Genomic DNA, 6,000 nt, shown 5'->3' with positions numbered 1-6,000 from the left:
CAAAACCAGGATTAAATGATCCCAGCAGCTCGGGAGGCTGAGGCAGGAGGATCGCAGGTTCGAAGCCAGCCTCAGCAATTTAAGGCTGTGAGCAACCTGTCTCAAAATAAAAAAAGAAAAGGGACTGGGGATGTGGCTCAATTGGGTTCAATCCCTGGTACCCCAAAATAATCAATTAATTTAAAAATAAATTAATTAGGATTAAAAAGGGCTGGACTGGGGATGTGGCTCAGTGATTAAGCACTCCTGGGCTCAATCCCTAGAACAAAAAAAAAAAAAACCGACTGAGTGTAATGGTGTACCCCTGCCATCCCTTCTACTTGAGGCAGGAGGCTGGCAAGTTCAAGACCAGCCTGGCAATTTAACAAGACTGTCACAAAATAAAAAGTAAAAAAGGCTAGGGATATGGGGAGCATAGCTTTTAAAGGGAGGGAGGTAGCTTATTGGCAGAGCGCCACTAATACTGCAAATCAAAACAAAATCCCTCTGCTCTGCCTGTTCTGCTATCATACCTGGAAGCTTAGCTGGAGGGGAGGGAATAGGAACTGGGGTCTCATAGGTTGCTTTCAAAATCTTCCTTGGTCAGGCCTGACCCAAAGCTGGGAGGACATCCCCAAGGTAGTTGCCAGGTCCCTCGCTGGGAGGAGGAGGGACTACGGAACCTGCTAGGAAAGGGGGTGGGCCAGCTGGGGTCTGTGATTCCAGCTACTCAGGAGGCTGAGATGGAAGGACTGGAAGTTTGAGGCCAGCCTCAGAATTTAGGGAGGCCCTGTCTCAAAATTCAAAGGACTGGGGATATAGCTCAGAAGAAGGAGAAGCAGGTGAGCGGAGAGAAGCTGGTGAGGGCCTTATCCTTTCTGCTTTCTGTCTCCTTACGGGCCTCCGGGAGTTTACTTGGCCTTGTCAACATCCTGCTTCCCAGAACCTCTCATCAAAAATGATTTGTGGAGGCTGGGCCAGTTCTGGGGTGCCAGAGCCAAGGCAGGCCCGAATTCCCGCTCTCAGCTTCTTCCTGGCTCCTGCCTCGCTGTCATGGAGCCCATCAGAGACCTGCAGCGGGGGAGCTGGGTGCCTTCCCTGCAAAGTGCAGGTTTGGGAAATGGGGGAGGGGCAGGAGGGGGTCTCTGCTGAAGTCCTTCTGGAGATGCGTGCAGCCCCCAAACCAGAAGCTCAGAGGCCTTCTGAGAGCCGGATCCACTTCCTCCCGCCAGCCAGTCACAGCTCCCGGCCTCCAGTGAGACTGCTGGTCCCCAGACGCGCATGCAGCCAGCTCTGCCTTGGCACCTGCTCCTGCCCCTCTGCTTCCTGCCAGTCTCCAGAATCCAGCAGAGAAGTCGCTTTCTCCAGCCGACTCCCCTGTGCCCTTGCTCCCCAGCACCCCCTGCGGTCCCCAGGGCCTCAGTGAAGCCTCCTGCAGGCAGGTCTGCCTCCCGGCCCGGAGGCCTCCGCCCTCACCCCAGCAGGCCAGCCTGGCACCGTGGACGTTGGTCACAAGAGTGAGCCGATGGGGAAGGGCACCAAAGCAGGGGCTGCCGTCGTGAGTGCCATCGGGGTCCCCGCAAATCAGGTAAATTGGTGTAAGACTAGGAAGCAGGAGGGACTGCGGCCAACGGACCAGTAAGAGGAATTCAAATTCTATATTAAAGAAAATTGGTGGGTGAAAGCAATAACTGCTCTTTATCGTGAACTCGTGCCACACTAGGAAACAGGGCTGCTGGTTTGAGTCCCTGGTCTCTTGCCTGTCGGCTGTGAAACTATTTTAAATTTATTTTTTATTTTATTTTTACAGACTGCACTTTGATTCATGTACACAAATGGGGTGTGACTTTTCATTTCTGTAGTTATTCACCATGTAGATTCACACCATTCATGTAACCATACATACACATAGGGTAATACTGTCTGTCTCAGTCTACTATCTTTCCTCCCCCCACCCCCTCCCGCCCCATTTTCCTCTACACCATCCAAAGTTCCTCCATTCTTCGCTTACCACCCCTCCATTATATATCATCATCCACTTGTCAGAGAAAATATTCCTCCTTTGGTTTTTTGGGCTTGGTCTATTTTACTTAGCATGATATTCTCCAACTCCATCCATTTACCAGCAAATGCCATAATTTTATTCTTCTTTATGGCTGAGTAATATTCCATTGTGTATATATACTTTATCCAGTCATCAATTGAAGAGCATCTCAGTTGGTTCCACAATCTAGCTATTGTGAATTGAGCAGCTATCTATGAACATCGATGTGGCTGCATCATTGTAGTATGCTGATTTTAAGTCTTTTTGGGTATAAAGCGAGGAGTGGGACAGCTGGGTCAAATGGTGGGTCCATTCCAAGTTTTTAGTTGTAGGTGGACACAATACCTTTATTTTATTTTTATGTGGTGCTGAGGATGGAGCCCAGGGCCTCATGCGTGCTAGGCAAGCACTCTACCACTGAGCCACAACCCCAGCCCAGCTGTGAAACTTTAGTCACGTTTATTAGCCTCTCTGAGCTGCAGTTTCCTTACTTGCAAAGTGGAAACAGAAATCATTGTACCTTAGAGGGTGGTTGTGACCATTCAGAGTGACCCCGCGGGGAGAGAGTCCAGCACGTGGAAAGCCCCCAGGAAGTGTTGGCTCTTCTCCTCGATGGTGGCCGCTCACAGACCTCTCTGAGAGAGTGACATGAGCGAGGAGCCCTGGGCCCCCGTGAGGCGCTGCAGGTCTGAGGAGCAGCAGGTGGACACTGAGCCTTCCGGGAAGAAGCCTGGGTTTAATTCAAGGTCCAATGGAAGCCACTGGAGGCGCACTTCAAAACACAGGCTTTGTGGGCTGCGGCCGTAGCTTGGTGGTCGAGCATTCGCCCCTCGTGGGCAAGGCCCTGGGTTCAGTCACCAGATCCACACAAAAATAAACAATAGACAATAAATACACTTTATTTTCATTTATTTATCAATTGATTAATGTTGTTATCATTAATCATTTAGCTCGGGGCTGGGGCTACAGCTCAGGTGTAGAGTGCTTGCCCCACATGCCCAGGGCCCTGGGTTCCGTCGCCAGCACCGTGTGCGCGTGCGCGCGCGCGCGCACACACACACACACACACACACACACACACACACACACACACTCACACAAATCACTTAGGTAGGAGAACACCCCGGATCAGAAGACTGCCATCCAAAAGATGGTTCGCTTTGCCAGGTTCCGGGGGCGCACATCTGTAACCTCGGCGACTCAGGACAGTGGGGCAGGGGGACCCCAAGTTCTGGGCCAGCCCTAGCAGCTTAGTGAGACTCTGTCTCAAAATAAAACCAATAATCAGGGCTGGGGGTGTGGCTGAGTGGTAAAGCGCCCCTGGTTCGTCCCCAGTACCAGAAAAAAAGAAAGATTGTTTGCTTTACTCATAAATCCCAGGAGGAGGGGGCAGCCCAGGCCCCGGGGAGGGGAAGACCAGAGAGCGTCCAGCCGTCAGGAGGCAGACGGGGCCAGGGAGAGGCGGGCAGGAGCCTTGGGAAGAGATGGGCCAGGCAGGGGGAACAGTTAGGACTGGCCAGTCTGAATAATTTCGGCAGGTCTTGGGCACAGGGGCTTGTCCCTAGCTGTTGGGTACCTGGCCCTGGGGTGACCAGGGTGCTGGAACAGTGGTCCCGTGTGGGAGAGCCAACAGAGGAGGGGCCGGGAGCGGGCTCTGGACTGGTTGGCTTGCAAGGGGCCCTCCAGAGCCCGCTGCTGACCATCCGTAGGGATCCCCTAGGGACAGGGGACATTCTGAGGTCAGCCAGACCCTGGTGTCAAAGCATCAAAATGCAGAAAATAAAATAACATAGTAGAGAGTTAAAGCCAAGAAGGGAAAGAGTCTGTGTTCTGACAAGATCCTCCGGCTGCTGTGAGGAGGAAGTGCTTCCGAGAGACGAGAGGAAGGCAGACCAGAGGCCAACACCATGATCCAGGGCCAAGTAATGGCAGCTCTGCAGGGCGCAGGGGCAGGGCAGGTGGGGCGAGGCTGGTTCAGGTTGGCTTGGAGGCGGTGTGGACAGGACATGCGGAACACCCAGGGGGTGCCCTTGGGATCACCAGAGGCGCCTGGAGGCCCAGCCTGCTCTGTGCCTGGGATCCACGTCTCTGTTCCCTCCCCCGCCTGGACAGCACCTTCTCGGGGCTTCTGGGAAAGGATACCTCCCGGATCCGAGATGGAGTTAAGTGCCCACCATCAACGGAGCACAGACGGCGACTCCACACAACAACTTTTTCTTCCATGAGGGGAAGTAAGAAGCCCCGCAGATCTGACATCAGACAGGCTGTGTTCGCATCTGCGCTCCACCACCCGCCAGCTGGGTGACCCTAAAGGAGGGACATCACCTCTCTCTATCCCCTAACCCAGAGGAGCGCCCGCCCTTCCAGTGGTCCCCAGAACCAAGCGAGGCGCTGTGTGTGAGGAGCCCGGCCAGCACCGCAGTGGCTCCTCCGTCACAGCGGTGACCACAGATGAAGGAGTCAGCCTGAGGCAGACTCAGGAAACAAGGAGGTCCTCTTCTGCTTCTCAGGGCCACCTCTGGGCTGCTTCCCCCAGGCCTGGCCTGTGCCCCCGCTCCCACCCCTCTGTGGGGCATCTCACCAGTCAACAGAGAGCCGTGTTCGCTCTGCCAAGCAGCATCCCGGGGAGGGAGGAGAGAGAAACCCTCCTTCTGCCACTGTGGAAAGCAGCCGGCTCATTACCTGGGCGCGCAGCAGCCCCTTGCTGGGCAAAACTTCCGGGGCTGCAGGGATGCTGGCTGCTCTGGGAGGGTCCAGGAACTGACTGGAGGGAGGCTGGGCATGGCTTCTGGAGCCTTCAGAGAGGGTCAAAGTCAGGTGAAGGCTCCTGGAAGAAAAACCAGAATGGCCGGGTGCAGTAGCACCGTAACCCCAGCACTCAGGAGGCCGAGGCCAGAGGATGGTAAGTTCGAGGCTAACCTTGCACTTTAGCAAGACCTTGTCTCAGAATAAAAAAATAAAAAGTGCTGGATCGTAGTTCAGTGGGAAAGCACCCCTGAGTTCAATCCCCAGTATCAAAAAACAAAAACGACGGGGCTGGGGATGCGGCTCAGTGGTAGAGCCCTTGCCTAGCATGTGTGAGACCCCGGGTTCAGTCCCCACCACGACAAAAAAATGAAGCAAAACAAAACCAGGACGACTTCAGGATCAGGGTTTGAATTTCCTTTAGTTTAGCCAGTCCCACTGTTACCCAGACCTCTGCACCCCCAGCTCCCAACACACGCCTAAACACAGGCCCCAAAAGAGGGGTCGGGCTAGAAGCTCGGCCTGCAGCTTGACGGCCGCTGCCCTGCCTGGGTGAGGCCTGTTCTGCTCCATCAGTCTCCCTGGCTTTCTCTGGATAACAGAAACCCCTCCTCCAGGCGCAGAAACCCCCTTCCCTGGGCCATGTGGAGGTGTGGGTGCGTGGAAGGCAGACTTGGCTGAACTAAAGGACTCACGGCCTGGGGCGCAGCTCAATGGTAGAGCACCTGCCTGGCAGGCACCAGGTCCCTGAGCCCACAGAACAAAGTTGCATTTCACTCCTTCCTGATTGACAGTTCAGAGGACCCATCGATGAGCCACGACACACAGAAGATGCTGGAACAAGATGGCCGGCGAGGGGCTGGGGAGATAGCTCAGTCGGTAGAGTGCTTTCCTTGAAAGCACAAGGCCCTGGGTTCGATCCCCATCACCAAAAAAAAAAAAACAAAACAAAACAAAAAAAAGATGGCCGGTGAGATCCCCAACCGGCAGATGCAAATGGTGCCTGACTTAGAACCCATGCAGTGATCTCTGCTAGTCACATATGGTTTGCATCACCGCCAGACAGAATCCTTTTTATCGTCTCTCTTTTCTGCAAATTAGCACCTTAGATTTATAAAAATGTCTGGGCCCTAATGCCTGGGGGATAAAAAGTCAAATAAGTGACCCTCCCTTAGGGGTCGCTTGATCTTTGGGGGTCTGTGAGACAACTGTCTCCTCTTGCCTCACTTCCA

This window comes from Sciurus carolinensis, chromosome 1 (assembly GCF_902686445.1).
Source record: "Sciurus carolinensis chromosome 1, mSciCar1.2, whole genome shotgun sequence".
Classification (NCBI taxonomy): Eukaryota; Metazoa; Chordata; class Mammalia; order Rodentia; family Sciuridae; genus Sciurus; species Sciurus carolinensis.
This window is presented reverse-complemented; position numbering follows the sequence as displayed.